At 37.2% G+C, this 20805-nt stretch overlaps 1 protein-coding gene and 1 non-coding gene across 6 annotated transcripts in view; one reads left to right on the plus strand and one right to left on the minus strand.

Annotated features, from left to right (window-relative positions):
- Nucleotides 1–20805, plus strand: part of ZBTB20 (zinc finger and BTB domain containing 20) — a 903174-nt gene that overhangs the window by 387351 nt on the left and 495018 nt on the right. The window lies entirely within an intron of this gene.
- LOC130018723 (U6atac minor spliceosomal RNA) lies at nucleotides 2631–2752 on the minus strand. The gene has a single exon (XR_008791610.1). It is a non-coding gene; the product is annotated as a U6atac minor spliceosomal RNA (small nuclear RNA).

The raw sequence follows: 20805 nt of genomic DNA on the forward strand, positions 1-20805 counted from the left end.
ATGGTGCTCAGGTTGATCATGCAATGCCAAGGGGTCAACCCAAGGTTTATAACTTGTGTCTAGTTTGCTACCCTGAGAGAGTAGATTTTAAATTTACTGAATTTGTGTAGCTAATTGTAATTCACCTTTTTTTCAACTGATGGTAGTCAACTCAGAGTATAGAGGCATAGTGTCCTTTCGCCAATAGTACTGTCGCTTGTCCATTGAACTTCTGGGTAGGAGAGACTGACTTTATATACGACCATATGCCTCAGTAATCAATATATAAAATTTACTTCTTTTAAACATTTATAATATTTAAAAAAAATCCTAGCAAATTTTATGAATGTCTGGTTTTTCAGTTCTGTGAATTTTGACACTTTTGTAGAATTTGTAACAACTCCCACCACTATTACTGCCCAGAGGAGTTAAATCACCCCGAAGAACCCCTTCAGTGCTACTTTACTCCTTCCTCCTGCAAGAACCACACATAACTCCTTTTGGCAGTAGAGTTTTGCCTTTCAGAATTTTCATATAATCGTAATCATATAGTATGTGATCCTTTACTGCTGACATTTTATTTATACCCAGCATGACATTTTTAAGACATCATGTGGTTGCACATATCAATGATTTATCTCTGTTTTGTTTTTGTTTTGAGGCTACATCCTACAATACTCTGGGTTCCCAGCTCTGCACTCAGGGATTATTTTTGGCAGGCTTGGGGAACCATATGTGGTGCTGGGGATTGAAGCTGGATCTGCCACATCCAAGGCAAATACCCTTCCCACTGTACTGCAATCTGGCCCTGATTTATATCTCTTTAAATTGAAAATATTCCTTTGTATCGATAGACTACAGTTATTTATCTATTGAAAATCATTTAATTTTGGTTATCTCTTTTCTAACTTTATCTCACTTTCCTGTGCCGATAGATTTTAATGTAGCTGAAGAATAGTGTATATACATATGTAAATGGTAAATACTAGGTACAGGAAAATGTACCCATTTGGTACATTTCTGTTGATCATTTGCTTTCTCTATAACACATTAAAAATACGTCAAAAATAGGAAAGGGAAATCTAGAAAATAAAATATGTAATTACATATCTGATATTTATTAATTTGGGGGTGCACAAAAAGTGGTTTTCAGGGCTTATTTCTGGATCTGTGCTCATGAATCACTCCTGGCAGGACTCAGGTGATCATATAGGCTACCAAGCATCAAACCCTAGCTGGCCAAATGCAAGGCACACACTCTACCCACTCTCCTATTTCTGCTTGCTTGACTAATTATAAGGGAAAATCATATTGGGAATGTGATACTTTCTAAAGTTATCTGAGATCAGAACATCGGGTTTTATTAGGTTTTTGTCCTATACTCTTAAATGACCTTGAATAAAAAATAAAAACAAATTTGCAGCATTAACACATCGTTTAGAGGAAAGAGACCTTGTTGGAGAATGAAAACCTGCATCACATACTCCCACCCCACCCGCACCGTCCTCCTCTCACCACCCCCCCCCCCCATACACACACATACTCCAGCACACATACACACTTTGGAGATCAGACAACTTTATAGCCATGCACAACTTGAATGCTACACAAATAACTCAGCTTATTCACCTTTCTCAGTTTGTTCTTGTTCAGGTAATTAGAATGTTGGAGCAGATAATCCCTACAATTCTGTTCCATTTTTAAAATTAATGATTAGTGCAATAAGTCTTTTCCGACAGTTTGAGAAAACTCACTCATAAATCCAATTGGACTCGGACTTTTATTCCTGGGGAGATTCTTAATTACTGTTTCAATTTCCTTGCTTTTGATTGGCCTGTTCAGAATTTCTACTTCCTCTTCTTTCAGTTTTAGGAGATTACATGTTTCTAGGAGTCTATCCATTTATTCTAGATTCTCCAACTTAACATACTTGAGTTGTTCACAGCAAGTTCTCATGATTTCTTGGATTTCTGCTGATTGTGTTGTAATTTCTCCCCTTTGATTTCTAATCCGATTTATTTGAGCACTTTCTCTTTTTTCCCAATTTAAAATTAAGACATATTGCAGCTTCCCTGGATTAACATTTTATCTATTAAAATTGGAGGGGTAATGTGGTAGACTGTAATCAGAAACAAAAAAGACGATCTAATGTATCAGGAGAACAAAGGGCCAGTAAGACTCCAGGTCTGAGCCTTAAGGTTACGAATTTGCCAAAGAGAAGATTTGGGTAAACCCATTCCAGTCTATAATTGGAGCATGTTCAAAGAGCAGACCTTGCAACCTCATTGTACTTTTTCTTTTTAATCTGAAAATGTGTATTGACACACTTCTAGCTTTACAATTGACGTTGATTGTACGTGTCACATGTGAGCAAGCATGCAGTCTTTATATCCATGCACAACTTGACTACTACACAAACAATGCATCCAGCACCCAAGCACTTATGTATCTTCCTCTTCCTTTTTTAAGCCAGTTCTTTAAAATACTTGCCACATACTGCTCCCTTGAGAGTACTTGGACCCACATATAGATGTGTGCTATTTCTTTACTCTTCTTGCTCTTTAGACTCTATGCATACTCTGATATAGAGGTCGTTTCTCACCTTATTCAGCCTTTGACAATCATTTCATAATGTCATTTGTCTTTTCTAAATCACATCTTGGCTTATAATATTTCATTTTCTCCTCATTTTCTTCTTACCGTATGCGTGTTGCAGGCCGAAGCCTCTTCCATCCTTGTCAAGGGGAGTGCTAACCTTCTCTCCTTTCAGGGCTGGAGCGATAGCACAGCGGGTAGGGCGTTCGCCTTACACGCGGCCAACATGGCCGACCCGAGTTCGATTCCTCCACCCCTCTCGGAGAGCCCGGCAAGCTACCGAGAGTATTCGATATGCCAGACACAGTAACAACAAAGTCTCCAATGCAGACGTTACTGGGCCCGCTCGAGCAAATCGACGATCAACGGGAGGGCCTTTACCTTTACCTTTACCTTTTCTTCTTACCACCTTATTTATTAGTTAAGTTTTGTTAGATTCTCGTATTCAGTATGCCAAACACAGTAACAACAAGTCTCACGATGGAGACATTACTGGGCCCACTCGAGCAAAGCGATGAACAACGGGAGGACCGTGCTACAGTGCTACAGTGCTACTCCAGTATGTACAAACTAGAAGCCTGCACATTAAAATTTCTATAGTGGCAACTCCATTCATTTATCTCAGTTCCTACATTAACCTATAACCCAAGATCTACTTCTACAAATGCAGTCGTGTGTGAGTTGTCTCCATGGACTGTATACTATGCATCTTTCCAAGCCCATTTCTGAGTAAGACCATTCTGATGGAAGAGACTTGCTGAGTTGTACTCTCATCTATTTTTTTCTTATAAATGACCGGCAGTATGTATCTCTCAAAAAATTAGTTGGCTTCTGTTCCATTTTTCACTTCCATATGTGAGTAACCACAGCAAAATATCTCAGTCTGGTGCATTTTTAATCATTAAAACCATGACTTATTTTTAAGTATTTATGTGCTCTTTATGTTCTGATTTATCCACTTTTATTGTGACACAGCGGCCACTTAAAACAATAGTGTGGGGAAGTATCCCTTTAATCTGCTCTTCATCTGAGAGCAAGTTACCACCATTTACCTGATAGATTATATGTGAAAGGAGATGCTTATCTCCAGCTAGGGCTGTCACTTTATATGATTTAAGTACAAAGAAGGTGACTGTGTTAAACATTTCTAATATTAGTCCTCTGTGAGAATTGCCTCATGTCATTTTGTCTGATTCTAAGCTTTCTACATACTTTTCAAAGCGTCCTCTGCATTGGGCTGAAGAAAATATGGTTCTCTTTTCCTTTCTAGAAATAATTCATTTTTAAGTAAGGAGATGGGAACTTCCCTTATCAAAATCCTTCATAGAATCAAGGTATATACCCATTGAGGACATAGGAGTTTATGGTATATGTACTCAATGGAATGCTATCCAAATGTTAAAAAAAATTAAGCCTCTCATGATAGATTCGATGAAACTTGATGCTTAGGCGTTAAGCAAAATAAGTTGAGAAGTAAAAGACAATTGCTATATGGTTACAATCTTATATGACATTGTTAAGAAGGATGAGGAAGGAGTGGCTGATAAAATCTCAAGGCCGAACTAAGATGCCAAAACGAAGAAGGACAAAAACGACTGTACTTTCAATGGACGTGCACTGGCATCAGATGCATCCATTGAGGACTTGATGGTACAAGTGCGAAAGGTCAAGTATGACATCATTGGTCTGGCTGAGACGAGAAGGCATCAATCACATCACGCCGTTTTCGACACTGAAGAACTGTTTCTGGGAACATGCGACAAAAGAGGCATCGGTTGCATCGGTGTCCTTGTCAACACAAACGTGGCCATGAACATTGATTCATTCGAATGCCTAACAACCTGAATCAGATGATTATGCTTGAATAGATGTGGCTCACTGCTGGCAGTTTCTATCTTGATTGTCTATGCACCAACATCAAATTATGATGAAGAATTAATTAAGAAGTTCCAAATAGAGGTGGAGAAGTTCTATAAAGTAGACGACACCTTCTGCAAGATCATTGTCAGTGATTTTAATGCCAAGATAGGACTGAGAAGGTCAGCCGAAGAAACTCCACATAGGGACCTATGGCCTAGAAAGGAGCGAACAGGGTGAGAGACTGTCTGAGTTCATCATGTCGACCAAGACCATCCATGGTAACTCACAGTTCCAAAAGGCCGAATCTAAACTTTGGACGTGGGAGACTCTTGGTGGACAGTTCCACAAAGAAATTGACCACATCATATTCAATCAACAATTTTACGTGACTGGTGTCACTGTTGTCCCAAAATTCCAAACGGGATCAGACCACTGTCTCCTTTGTGCAAAATTCTACTTCACGGAGTGGGGAGAAAGGGCTGCAAAGTTTAAGAAGAGAACTCCCAGAATGACCACCAACTGGGAGCTCTTTGGCACTATTGCAACAACATGGGAAGGTACTGTCATTGAAATATTGACGAGGAATACGATTGACTGGTTCAGCACCTCCATGATTGTGTGAGGAACGCTAAGAGAAAGATAGCCTCAAAAAGACGCCTATCTTCAAAAACTTGAGGTCATTCGCCAACGTGGCTTTGCGCAAGCCTCAAGCAACCATAAGCGAACATTTGAGCTCATAAAGTGGTGCAGAGAAGCTATAAAGGAAGACCTCAAAGAGAGAAGAGCAGCAGTGCTGGCAGATGCGGCAGAAGCCAGGAAAAGCATTTGCAATGCCTGCCTGTCCTTCACCAACTACAAGACCAAGATGACTGCCCTCCAACCTCCTGATAGATCTATCACATCTTCCAGAAGGGCAATGGAGAAGATTATCCGTGACATCTACTTGAATCTCTTTTATAGCCACGTCTACCTGCCCACATACCAAATTCTGCAGGATGGATATGTTGTTCCCAATGTTCTCCCTTCCGAAATCTAACACGCCAGTTCATTGGTAAAGAAGCAAACAGCACCCGGCCCAGACAGACAAGGTCAGACCCGAACACTTGAAGAACCTGCCGTCAGTACTCATCAATACACTGTCTCGGCTCTTCACATGCTACCTGTCTGAATGCAAGGTCCCATCCCAGTGGAAAACCAGCAGGACTCTACTACTGTACAAAAGGGAGACATCCATGACATTGGCAACTATCGCCTGATCTGCCTGTTGTCTGTCATCTATAGGCTGTTCACTTGAGTCATCCTGAATAGGATTAGCAGAATACTAGATGAAGGTCAACCATGCAAGCAAGCTGGGTTCCGAAAAGGATTCAGCACAGTCGACCATATTCACATGATAACCAAGCTCATTGAGGTTTCTTTTCAGGAGTTTAAAATGTTGTTCTGTCTCTAACATTCACTGATTTAAAGAAAGCCTTTGATTCTGTTGAGACTGAAATGGTCATCGAAGCCCTAGCCAAACAGAGGATCCTCCATGAGCTGTATTAAGGATTCACTACCAGGATCTCACCATTCTACAGGGAGGTGATCATTGACGTCAAGAGTGGGGTTCGGCAGGGTGATACCATTTCACCAAAACTCTTCAGTGCCATCCTCAAGAACATCATGCAACGACTGCAATGGGAAGGAATGGGAGTGAAGATAGATGGTCGGCAACTACACCACCTACGCTTCTCTGAAGACATTGTTCTAATAACGTTAAACATTAAACAAGAGGCACAAATGCTGGCCAACTTTGACCGTGAGTGTGGAAAGGTCGGACTATAGCTGAATCTCACGAAGACAGTGTTTATGAGAAATGGTCTCGTTCCTGACGTTCCATTCGCTCTCAATGAAACGACCATCTCCGAATGCAACACTTACATTTACCTAGGTTGAGAAGTCAACATGATGAATGACCTGGCACCTGAGTTGCACAGGAGGAAGAGAGTGGCTTGGAATGCCTTCAAGAGCATTGAAGAGATAGGTAAGAGGATGAAAAACCTCTGGCTCCGGGCACATCTCTTTTTTTCTCACTGTTCTTTCTGCACTAATACATGCCTCAGAGATCTGGGCCCTATGAAAACAGGATGAGAACACTATTTGGGTCTCCTAAAGAGGAATAGAAAGAGCTATTCTTGGAGTATCATGCTTCACTCAAAATGAGAGAAAGAATCTGGAGTTCCAATCTCCGTCGATGATCATGAATCAGAGACGCTTTCTCATTTCCCAAGGCGTCGAAAATCTGATGGGCTGGACACGTGATGTGATTTGGAGACAACTGCTGGACTAGAGCCATTACCAACTGGATTCCACCCGATGTCAATAGATCGCATGGCCGCCCACCTACGAGATGGTCAGACTTCTTCGTCAAGAATCTGAATGATCGGTTTGAGGCTCTTCGTGTTCCTAGAATGAGTAGATGCCATTGGGATACACTAGCTCATGACAGGGATGAATGGAGACATTATTGGCTCCTCCTCGAGCTAATCGATGAGTAATGGGATGTCAAGTGATCAAATAAACTGAAGCGAAAAAAGGACAGAAAAATATAGTAGTTACTAGAGGGAAAGTGGGGGAAGGGAGAGTGAATGGGGGGGGGACACTTTGCTAGTAAAATATAAGTGAAAATTAGGTGGTTGGTACAGTGAAGCATGAACAATTATAAGGGTAGTGAGCTGTACTCCAGCAAAGTTTACTACATTGTAAACCAAGGGTAAGTCAATACAATTTACTTTAACAAAAAGGGGGAAGTTTCAATGACACTACCTTTCTGTAGGAGGGCAATCCAACTTTAAAGTGTGACAGTGAAAATCCTTCAGAATTGGATCTTTACAATTTTTATTTATAATAAAATTTGTTATTGAAAATCTTTGATTTAAAGGGCATAATAGACCTGGAATATCAGATGTAAATAATGACCATTATTTTATTAAAAATGTTTTGCATTGGAAATATAAAGATATTTCAAAGATTTAAAGGAATATTCATCTAAAAATATTTCCATAACATTTCTGTATTTAAATAGGAAGTTACATTCCTACAGAATGTTTGTTTATCTTCACTAATAGAACAGAACACAAGTATCTCGAAATATGGCAAGAGTATATTTCCAACTACTTTCAGAGGTGACCAAGAAAGAGAGGGAGATTCCCTCCCTTGTCATTACATTTTTTTGGACGTAGGATTATTCATGATTATTTTAACATTGTGTTTTGTACATTTATGGGGAAAGGGATTGTAAATTTTAAATGCTATCATAATTTAAAACATTGTCTTGACAATAAAGAGCCTGAGATCTGGTCGTAGAACAAAGCTTACTCTGGTGGTAAGGATAAGGAAAAGGGTTGACTGGTAGGGGATATTTTGGTGCAGACTGTGATGTTGGAACATTGTATGCATTAAGCCTCATGACCTATCATGAACAGTATTGTAAGTCAGGGCACCTAATTTTTTTAAATTTAAATACTCCCTTGGAATAGCCATTAGGATGAATAATTTGAGTTCATTTTTTGGTTGATTATTACCTCGGCCAATAAATAGTAGTATTGGGGCAGAATAAAATTTAGGGAATTTAAGGCCTTTTAAAGACTAATCAATTTCCCTAGTGTCAATTTTATTCAGGAAAATCAAGGAATTTGAATGTTATCATTATTTTGTCGCTATTTTACTGAACCAGGAACTAGAAACCATATTCCATCTGTGAGTCAAACTACCTGAAATTGATCTTTAATTTTCCATGATTTTGATTATTATATAACAGTGTTCAATTCTATCTTAAATAATTGATACATTGTGTGACATTTGATTTCAAATATCATAGGTTAAATTTTTAGTTATTTTTTAAATATATATTTGAGGGTAACTGACTGTGTAAGTCTTTTAGAAAAAGAATTTGTTCTATATAAGGGCAAAGAAAAACAAATTCCTTTTTGTGTGTTTTGTAAAGATTCTCTGTATGCCTGAAGCCATCTGTTTGTACTACCTCCTGTGGAAGCTCATTTGATTTGGAAGCTTCTTAAGAAAGTCCCATGACTAACTGTAGGAGCTTTAATAATAGTAATCCAAACAATATAATATTAAGTAAAATGATAAATCTTTAAGGAAGTATAAAAGTCATTCTGCATCAGTTTATTACAAGGGGCTTGCTTTTCAGGCCAGTGTTCTCCCTTGAATATGCATCTCACTTGTTTTGATGTTTCTTTGCTTGCTTTTTTTCACTCTGGAGAAACCTGTGTTCTCATTTCAATGTGTATTCCTCTCTTATATCTTTCTCATATCTTTCAGAAGGACTTCCATTCAATAAAATGACCTTGCCTCTCCCCCCCTTGCACAAAATTATTAGATGAGAGATGAACACTTAATTGGTTTCATGATTGGTATATAACTAAGGATAAACTGAGGATATAAGTTTAAGATACAAAATATTAATGCAGAATTAAAGTGGCCAAAGTATTTTCTGAGTGAAGAAGATTTCAAGATGTTGTATATAATTTTTTTCTTGTTTTTCTGGAAGGCTTTGCTAACATCCTCACTGAATCTTCTGTATTATGAAGTACTTTTCAACAGAAAGCTTGTTCCTCAGTGATGACATTCAAATGGGCCTGTGAGAATGCAATAAAATTTAAATTGTCCTAAGAAAATTAAGAAAACAATAATCTGCACGGCATATATAAATATTTGATGCTACAGTTAGATTCATCCATTCATTTCATTATTAGAATATATGGCATATAGGAATTACAGAATTTATTTTTATCTAAATTATTAAAGGCATTTAGCAATCATAATTACCATGATTGTAAAATAAGACCGTACTGTAAAATCTTGAACATGTAAGTGTCCTAAGAAATCATCTAGTATAGTGACTTTGTTTTCTAGAATCTAGATCAGGGTTAGTAAATGTAGCCTCTGAGCCCATTCCAACTTTCACTTCCTGTTTTTTAAGGCTCATAAGGTATATATGTTTTTTTTTTTTTTTACAGATGAACACTTAATTGGTTTCATGATTGGAGACGCAGTCTTTGAATTCCAATTAAGAAAAGTTATATCTTGTTTAAAAAATCTATGACCTGTATTGCATGTATTTCTGTATATACCTATTCTGTTTGTGTTTATTAACAAAATGTGACTCAGTCTAAACAATTTCTTTTTAAAGAGAAAAATGTGATTTATTTTTCTTCTTTTCTAAGTATCCCCATATTCTCCGTGACTGTGCATCCTGATTTACAAAGCCTAAAATATTTATGCTCTGACTCATTATAAAAACTCTTTACTGACCTTTTTTTCTAGTAAAAGAACCCAAATCTAGTGAGGCTGAATGATATTCCCTAGGTATTAGCTAGATGCCTTTTATCACTTTGGATCATAATATTAATATTGTATGTGCTGTTTAGTGTCTGGTTGAATTCTGGCTCCACCTTTTACCATCCTGTTAAGCTGGAGAAAAATATTTAATTTCTCTCTATATAGGACAGTGGTAGGGCGTTTGCCTTGTGCATGGCCAACCTGACCACCCCGGGTTCAATTCCCCCACCCCTCTCAGAGAGCCCAGCAAACTACTGAGAGTATCTCGCCCGTACTGCAAAGCCTGGCAAGGCTACCCGTGACGTATTCAATATGCCAAACACAGTAACAACAAGTCTCACAATGGAGACATTACTGGGCCTGCTCGAGCAAATCGATGAACAACGGGAAGCCAGTGCTACAGTGCTCTCTATATAAATTTCCTTTTCTCTGATAGTTTTATTATTAAATGAGATAGTAAATATGAAGTGGTTACAAGATTTCTGTACACATGGTTGTACTTAGTAATTATCGTTTAAAATTTTTTATAGGACCAGAGAGATAGTGCAGTGGATAGGGCAATTGCCTTGCTCATGGCTGACCATAGTTGGATCCTTGGCATTGCATATGGTCCCAAGCCAGGAATGATCCTCGAGCACAGTGTGAGGAGCAAGCACTTCCAGGTGCAGTCCAAAAACAAAATTAAAAATTAAGTTAGAGTCAAAGTTTAAAGTCGTTTATTAGTAGGACATTCTAAAAAGAAAGGAGTAAGTCATATCTGATTCAGTCTAACATTTTCTCCTAATAGGAATGAGGGAAGTATGTCCTCTTCGATCTGAGGAAAAATCTGTGTTTGTTCATATCCTCATTTTTGCAGCACAATTTGTTCATCATTCCTTATAATAGCTCATTGGGTTAATCCAAAAAAGCATGTACTTCTCAAACACAAACATTCATGCATAATTTATCGTGTTGATGGGAAAACTAAACACAGAGCATTTAAATTACAGCCACATAGAGCACTTGCCCAGAGTCCAACAGACTCATGTTTCCTTTCCTTCTCTAGGTCCTACTGACCTTTAACTATATGTAGGATGATTTGAATTGATCGCATTTCTTTTGAAAGAATGGGCCAGAGTATCAGCTATTGTTATAGACTATTGTATTTTGTGCATTTTAGTGCTATATTTCTGTTGAATTTTTCTGTGATTTTCACTTAAAGCGTGATTTTCCAATTTAATGATGCTCTTCATCTCCTGCGTAGATCACAAAGCCATGCGCTTAACTAGAGAAAATCCAATGAGATAAATGGAATATATATATGTATATGTATACATATATATACTATATACCTAATATACATAAGGATAAGGCTTTAGCCTTTGGACCCAGGTTAGAGTTTTTCATACAATGGGGAAAAAAGAGGCTTGTGCCTCTTCATAAGAATTGAAACAAAAGAAGTTAACTTGATTTTTACTATAATTCATCTGGTATTCTGATTTCTGAAGCGACCCTCTATTTTATTGGAACACTTAGGGAAGTATTTCTTATATTGCATAGAATACACCTTGAATTTGAGAATCACAACAAAAGATGAATTCAAATATTTACATGTAAAAAAGTAAGAATTCATGTAACCTATTATTGCTTCCTATATAGTTCTTGTCTTCATTTTATTTGTACATATGATTTTACTTTTTTGAAGGCTATAGATATTATATACAAAATAACTTTTTAAAATTTTTATTAGTGAGACACCATGAGGTACAATTGTAGATTTACAAATTTTGTGCTTGAGTTTCAATTATACAATGATCAAATACCCATCCCTCCACCAGTGCCCATTTCTCACCACCACGGATCCCAGTATCCCTCCCTCCCACCCCCCATCCCCCATCCTACCCTGCCTCTGTGGCAGGGCATTGCATTTTGTTCTCTCTCTCCTACAAAAGAACATTTTTATATTTTATATTTTTTATATTTTATATCACCAACATGGGCTGGAGTGATAGCACAGCGGGTAAGGCGTTTGCCTTGCACGCAGCCAACATGGCCGACCTGAGTTTGATTCCTCAACCCCTCTCGGAGAGCCAGGCAAGCTACCAAGAGTATTTAGCCTGCACGGCAAAACCTGGCAAGCTCTCTGTGACCTATTTGATATGCCAAACACAGTAACAACAATGTCTCACGATGGAGATGTTACTGGGCCCGCTCAAGCAAATCGATGAACAACGGGAGGACAGTGACAGTGATATCACCAACATAATTCCCCAAAAATGCCTTTTATTTATAATAAAAAATGTACTATAATAGGAAAAGAAGCATGAAAAAATGCTTCTTTTTTTTTCTTCTTCAATTTTGGTTTTGGGGGCCACACTCAAGTATGCTCAGGGCTTACTCCTGGTTCTGTACTCAGGAATCACTCCTGGTAGGGATCTTATGGGTTAACTGGGATCAAACCTTAGTCAGCTATGTGCAGGGCAAGTACCCTACCCACTGTCCTATAACTCTGGCCCCCTGCCACGTTCGGTAGTGATGAAACTTAAGAAAATAAACCTGTTGGGGTTGGATGCATAGATAGGTAATTCAGTAGGCAAGCTTTTAATGCTAGTAGTATATGTGAGGCCCACATGTGATAGTCTACTTTGTAGACAAACAAGATTAAATTAAAATATATATATATCAAGGTCATTAAAATCATAAGCAGTTTTAAAATTTGTCCTGATACAGTTCTGCTATGTGTTTTGGAATGAGTTAATGTATAAATGGCTTGTCAGTATTTTCTTTATGTAAGGTACCTCACCTAACATGAAATGTTTTCTTTTCTATTTATTTAATTTCTGAATCTTCTTCTTGAGCAGAAGACTTTTCTATGTTGATCACTTGATATTCCATGCACTAGCACTGTTCAGAACTGGTATTCAGTAGGTTTATACTTTAGATTGAAACAATGAACAAGTAAGCGAATTTTGAAGAGTGGATTGTTTTTCCCATAGTTGATGTGATTTTATTTAAGTTTTAAATTGCATTTAACAATTTTGAGTAAAATTGCATTGTAAACATATAAGACTTCAGACTTACATCATTGTAAGTCAAAATACTTATGCAACACTATGTTTTTTTTTTTTTACCACTGTCATTGTCACTGTCCTCCAATTGTTCATCGATTTGCTTGAACGGGCCCAGTAACGTCTCCATTGTGACACTTGTTACTGTGTTTGTCATATCAAATACGTCACGGGTAGCTTGCCTGGCTTTGCCGTGTTACTCAAGAGTCACTCTTGGTATCTTGCCGAGCTCTCCAAGAGGGACAGAGGAATCAAGCTCAGGCCGGCCATGTTGGCTGTGTTACCCGCTGTGCTATCGCTCCAGGCCCTTTTTACCACAGAAAGTCCAATTTTATTCTTTACCATAAAATTAGTCAAGTAACTACATTTACCCAGCTCTTTCTTCTTTCTTTGATAATCACAAGTTTGATTTGTAATCTTAATATTCATTATCGTTATTACTAGCATTGTATTTAGGCCATTGTGGTAGTATTTAGGACTTACTCCTGACTCTGTCCTAAGAAATCATTCCTGATGATCTTCTGGGAATCATTTATAGTTCCATCATAGAGAGAGACTTGGGTAGGGATCTCCAGCTCAGTATTTATTTATGTCTATCTACATCCAATAGATAATTTTTATAATAGTGATGATACATTTTTATTTGTTGTACTGATTTCCACTATTGAGACATATGTATTAACGATGATCCACTTTTCACATATGTTAACATAACATTACGAACTGGGAATGCCATTGGGGTGTATATGTTACCCATTAAACCGTATTTCCACTTATCTGTACCTAAATTTTCAAATGAAAGTACAATAATCTGCTTTGACAGATTTGTATTATTTCATCAAGATTCTGTTCAACGATTAACCCTTCTACTAAAATTACTTTGGCACTCACACCTATTAGTAATTATTATTCTCTAATATCTCACAGCACATTGTCTCGAAATCTTATTGAATTTTCTTTCATATTCTGCCATTGTTTATCAGTCTGTCTTTATAAAGCCAGATTGCCTTTAAAAATATTGCACAGTAGATTCTCAAATAATCCTTATCTTTAAATGTGAAAACTATGGCTCTTCTGTTTTTGTTTAATTTACTAGTTTGGTTGATTGGGGACTTTTGATTGTTTCTTGGGCCACACCCGGAATTGCTGAGGGCTGACTCCTGGCTCTTTACTCAGGGGTCGATCACTCCTGAAGGGACTTAGGGAACCACGTCAGGTGCTGATTATTGAACCCAGGTCATGTTTGCCCTACCCCTACCGGCCTTAAAAATGAAAGCTATAATTAAAAGCATCACAAAATGTATCCTTAATTTTTCTCAAATTTTTATGCTTATCGTGCTGAAAGTAGACTATAGACCAAACATGATTGCCACTCAATGCCTCTTTTGCAAACCACAACACCCAATAGGAGAGAGAGAACAAAAGGGAATGACCTGCCACAGAGGCAGGGTGGGATGAGGGGGATGGGTGTGGGAGGGATACTGGGATCCATGGTGGTTGGAAATGGGCACTGGTGGAGGGATGGGTATTTGATCATTGCATAATTGAAACCCAAGCACAAAAATTTCTAAGTCTACTACTGTACCTCATGATGTCTCACTAATAAAATTTTTTAAAAAATTATACTTATTGGGAGTATTTTTCTCCAGTATGAATGTTAGAGAACCATTGTCATTGTCATCGACGCTAGTTAATTCTACTTCAATATTTTCTTTCACTGCTTAGTCCTTCTTTTAGATACTATCAACCAGATTCCCCATGATTAATTTACCAGTTAAGAATACGGTTTCTGTGGACATTTTACTGAGCAGCTACTTGAAAAAGAAAAAAAAGAAATTGAGCACAAGTAGATTTGTTCTGAAGTAGATCACTGCATAATAGGGAAAAACATGTAAACAGATAATTACATGGTAGAAGGTTAATTACTTTGAGATGTGCATAAGAGTCCATGGGGTTATGTAAGTGGAACATACACTTGCTGAAGATTCAGGATTTCCACTTTCCTCTAAGAGTCTTGTCTTTCCCCGCAATATCAGAGACATGCTTCCTGCCAAGCACTTCCGCCTGCTCCCTTATTTTCTCCCTTGCCTTTCAGAGTCACCTCTCAAATGCTTTGAGCCAGTACTGAATGTAGCCTTTAATTTTATTCCTTTAAAGAGAACAATAATTCCTGTGTCAAATACATCTAAGAAAACCAAACTTATGCTTTTTTCATACTATTTCATTATTCATACCAAAATGTAATATTGGCATGAATTAAATTAGGCAAAAAATTGAAAGAGAATATTTAAACAAGTCTCATTAATGGGAGTACCCTTACCCTCAGAAAATGTTTAACAGGCTTGTACATATTAGTTGTAAGAGCTAACATTTATTGAGTAATTATTGTATGCCAGGCCCTGTTCTAAGAAATTTATTGCAAAGCTCAATTATCAGCACAGCTTTTTTAAATGGTCACTGTTGTTATCCTAATTTTGCTGATTATAAAACTGAGGTACAGAAAGAGTACATTTTCTCAAGCTTAAGAAGGGGACAAAGCCCAGTTTCAGACACAGAGAGTTTGATTCTGGAGTCTGGAGTCTTCAAATTAAAATGTATCTTCATATGACACTGAAAGTATTCACATTTTCTGTTTTTATGAAATAACTTTTGTTTTAAAGAGACCTTAACAATGGTCACTGTATTACCCTTAGGATTGCATATGTTAGAGAAATGAGATTTGACATTTTGATGTGACACAAATGAATGGGAAGATCCTATTTGGGAATATGGAACATTTGTTTACTCTGATAATGCTTGTGTTTCACTAGAAGTAAATTTGTCTAAACAGTTTATATGTTAATGACCTGAGCAGTTCTTAAAATGGATGCTGCCATCTTTGTAGTTTTTAAGCCAGTATCCAGCAAAGACCTGGATGGATATTCGAGTATGTCTAGAGATTAGTTCTCTCCTGAGGTGAGAAAATCTTTCCTTTGTTTTCTCATTTTCCTTTACCAGACTATCAGTCTTTTCTGCTTCTCTGTTCATGCAGCAGCCATTTTGTTTCAAAGTAAATTTTAAAATGGACTTTATTAAAACTTCCACATATTGTTTCTTCATCTGAAAATAGGGAATTGAATTAAATTATAAAAATTCCAGAGGAAGACTCTGTAATGTTTTATATGTATGTATCTATACATACATATATGTGGAAGATTCAGTTTTATTTGGAAATAATATACATGTGTGTGTTCTTAATGACAATTTCATATATAACATACATATATACACATATATAGAATTCACAACCAAAACACATCATGACAATCATTGAGTTGTTTATGTACATTTTATCCAGAATTTCGAGTCTGGCATTATTTTATTTTTCAATTCACTAAATCATGTTAAAGAAAAGATAATAACTTTACATTTTAGTGCTTATGTATTATTTGTCTGTATAAAGGGTTATATAACACTTCCCACTTTGAATATCTAAGGGCATAATCAAAGAGTATGTACTATAAAATTCATACTATGTAACTAATAACGTGGGGCTTTGATTGATTTGACTCCTAGAAACATGATGATTTAAATGTTGGAAAAAGAAAATTATTTTTCATTTATAAAGTACCAAAGTACGTTCTATATCTTTACAGATATCCTTGATTTGACTTTTAGAGTATCCTAAATCCTAGACATTCTCCATTACAGGAAACTATTACACTAAAGTCTTTCTCCAATGTTTATTATTGCACAGTATAGTAATTATTGTATAGTTTATCTAGATCATTAGCTTTCAGGATTTTAATGTATGATAAAGGAATTAAATTACTCATTTATACTAGAGTTTTTTTTTAAATTTTTAATTCTTTTGTTTCATTCTTTTAACAGTTACAAAGTTTGCAAAACCAAATCGGTTTCTATTGATTCTATTTTTCTAATTCTTCAAGTTTACCTCAGCTATTTACTTCTTTTCTTTCTCTTTTGTTCTTTCCTTTTCTTTTTCTTCTAATTAAAGAACCCTGCTTACAAAGTTGTTCTTATACTTGATGCCATGGAGATGCAGGGAGGTATTTTATTGAAAGCTCTGTCTCTTTCGAACTCCGTGGAAACAGGTAGGATAGTGATGAAAGGGGTTATGAGCAATCGCCTCTGTGTTGTTGGAAGATTTACTAAACCAGTATCAGAAATTAAGCATCCATATTTTCTGTCTTATATCTTTGGAATATTATCTTTATTTTTATTATTTGGGCGAGAGGAGTGGACCACACCCTGCTGTTCTCAAGGCTTACTCCTGGCTCTGCTCTTGGGATGTCTAATGTAATGGCTAGGGGGACATTGTGTAGTGCAAGTGATAAAACACAGATTGGTCATGTGCTAACGACTATACTTTCTCTCCATCCCAGGAATATTATCCCTTTCCTCCAAATTTTATTTTATTAAAGAACTGTGAATTATAAAGTGACTCATAGTTGTGTTTTTGACATACAATGTTTCATCACCCACCCCACCTCCAGTGCCAACATCCCTCTTCTATCCAAATTCCCACATTCCCTTTCCTTCTCCCTCATCCCAGCCCCAGCTTGCCATCTTGACAGGGTTGAATATTATCCTTAAAGGAGAATTTACTATTTATTTTCTCTTCAAAGATTCTAGAACTAGCATTTACTCTTGATTTTCTTAATTCTCTGTTCTTCATTAATCTAGAACTTCTTTAGGCTCATAAAATCTTTCTTTATATCTTGTCAATCCCATAATAATTATGAAGATTAATGGCTTGATTGCAGACATCTTCGATGCCTAAAAAGAATTACGGGAATTAAGAAGTATTTCTTGTCCTATTTAATGATCTGACTCTACAGACTATTGATGCTTAATTAGAGAAAGTGTAAGATGGTAAATAATATTATAGTAATTTTGCTATCAGTCTTCTCACACTTGAGTTTAAATATATTGATTTAAGAATTTTTGGCTTATATACCAAATTTTCCTTTAATCTTTAAAAATAGATTGTTCTTTGAATAGCTAGAAGAAAGTTATCCCAAATGTAGACAGAGAATCTTCACTTTTTTTAGCATAGTACATACCTGTAAAAATCATGTCTATGAAAAATTATATGTCACTGAAGTTTATTACCCTAAAATATGATTTGGGGAAATGATTAGTATGCCATTATTTGGAAACATATATTTTAATGGAAGATATTATAGGTTTGTAACCCTATATCATAAATTATACAAACCACAGACCTGAATTTACCAAGGTTGGAGGTGAATGGAGAAGCAGAGACCGTGGTGGGGGAAACATACACTCCAATGGAGTTGCTGGATGATTGTATTCATGAAACTCAAGCGTGAACAGTATTATAATTTACAGATAAATCATGGCGCCTTAAATTTAAAGAAAATACAATTTAAACATTTATACCATAGTTTAGGATGGAGCGATGGCACAACGAACAGGGCATTTGCCTTGCACACAGCCGACCCAGATTTCAATTCCTCTGTCCCTCTCAGGGAGCCCGGCAAGCTACCAAGAGTATCCCGCCCACACGGCAAAGCCTGGCAAGCTACCCATAATGTATTTGATATGCCAAAAACAGTAACAGGTCTCACAATGGAGATGTTACTGGTGCCCGCTCAAGCAAATCGATGAACAACAGAAGGAACAGTGCTACAGTGCATACAAACTTCATCATCATTGATGAATAGCAAATTAAACACATTATTGAAATGTTAACACATTATTGGTTGTTAACTGAAAGGTTGGTGGTTCATGCCCACCCAAGGATGCCAGCTGTAAGTTCAAGCGTGGTTGCGTTCGGTGGCCGAGAACCATTCCCCCAGCCAGCTGACAGTGATGATGAAGGAAGGAAGGAAAGGGGCCACTGACAGATTGGTAATCAGTAACCGTTTATTTCTTTCTCAAAGTGTTAGTTGTTTGTTATGTAGAAATCGTGAAGGGTGGGGGTAATCATAGATGTGGTTGAACATTTTCAATAACAGTAAGCAGATATAAAGCCTCTCCTGCAGGGAAGTTCTTCTAGGAGATTAACTCAGTGACAAAATTTCATCTGGGAGTTCCGCACTCTAGATTACTGGGAGATCTGTTCAAGGGCAGGATTCCATCTAAAGGAGTATTGCTTTTTCTTTCATAGCTAGTGATTCATGTAAGCATTCATATTAAATTTTACTTCTTACTGATATTTCTAGTCATTTTGCATGAACACAGTAAGAGATATATTAAGCTTAAAGGTTGAGTCTTCCTGGGGAAATCTCGCCATATATCCCAGGCCACAGTCCTCAGGCCAGGTTAGTCTTTTCTAATCATGGCAGGGTCCTTATTCACTTACTTCTTTTTGGGTCATGACAGAGTTTGTTCCATGACTATGCACTTAATATATTATACTTCTTATGTGCTTAGCTGGCCCCTTTTCAATGCCAGGGTAGCTTATGTTGGCCCTGGTTCCATCCAAGTCCCTCGCCCGAACCCTCCTTTTGGAGGTGTTATGAAGTAAGGGCTGTTATGATGTAATGGCTACTGAGGCTTAAGTCAAGTAAATATGATGCATGTCCAGGAGTAAACATTATTCTGAATCAATTAATTTCCACATTACAGAAGAATCATCCATCTTCCTGTTTCTATACAAAAATTACGTTGTTAAGCCATGCAAAACATCAAGGAAAGAGAAAAAGCAGTATAGGATTAGGAGTGCCTAATGGAAATGGGTGTGTCTAGGGAGCACTGTCGTGGTAGTAGTTCAGTAAACCTAAACTCCCTGCGTGAGGAGTAAGGACAAAATAATATTTTCCAACAATCATTACAGATAATCTTGACCTAAAAGTTTTGACACCCCGTTTTGCATTCCCTCTTCATCATGAGACTTAAACAGTTTTAGGACTGTGCTAAACAAAAGGTTATTGAAATATCACAGTGTGTATGAGTTTTCCATGGCTGCTTAAACAAATTATTAAATACTTGGTGACTTAAACTACCAGAAATTTATTCTATTACAATCGTGGAGGAGGCCAGACATCTAAAATCACTGGCTGAAATCAAGGTGTTGGCAAGGCTGTGTTATTTCTGGAGACTCTAGAGGAGAATGCGTTTTCCTGTCTTTTCCAACTTCTGGTAACTGCCAACAAATCTTGGCTTGTGGCTGCATCACTTGAATGTCTGCTTCCATGGTCACAGTGACTTGTCCTCATGTGTCGATGTGAAGTATCTTTACCATAAGGATGTATACATTTAGTGTAGATCTAGATAACCCAAGATAATATGTTAGTCTCAAAATGTTAATTGTATTTGTAAAAACCTTTGACTTTATATAAGGTAAGAGTCACAGGTTCTGGAGATGAGAATGCGGAGAGCATTTGGGACCACTGTTCTGCACAGCGCATTGTCAGTATTTGTGTTCCAACGCTCTATCAACCTTGTGCTTTGTTTTACCTGTCTACTCCCTCCCTACCTAGACCAAGAAAATACTGAAAACAGCTACAGGTTTCCTTTCCCTTTCTACACATGATACTTTAGATCAGATGATTGAACAAGTTACATGACAGGTTCAAAAATTTCAGAATTTGCAGGAATTAATAAAGCTGAATTTATTGAGCAGTGGTTTGCGGATTGGTATATTTTCTTTGGTCTGTTTCATGTAATTTCCATCTTAATTGGAAGGACACTTTCTTAAAGAGATCTGATCTACATCCCTCCATATAAACCTTATTCCATCTTTGTGCCCAAGGCAAGGACATCCCAACAGCTCAATGAACTGTCAACTCCCTGTCATGCTCCATTCAGGAAAGCGGCGTGATGCAGCAATGGGTCTCGAGTACTTGTCCGTATACTACATAATGAAATGGGACATTGCATAAAGGTGGCTGTGGGGAGAACATCTGGAAGAAATAAATTTCCTAGGATCAAAGGGCTCCGTGTGCAGCCCAGAGGGTCCTCAGGGTGCTCCTCAGAGCAAACAAACAATTCTCTTGATGAGTCACTGAAA

The sequence above is a fragment of the Sorex fumeus genome, unplaced genomic scaffold (genome assembly GCF_029834395.1).
Source record: "Sorex fumeus unplaced genomic scaffold, SorFum_2.1 ptg000265l, whole genome shotgun sequence".
Classification (NCBI taxonomy): domain Eukaryota; kingdom Metazoa; phylum Chordata; class Mammalia; order Eulipotyphla; family Soricidae; genus Sorex; species Sorex fumeus.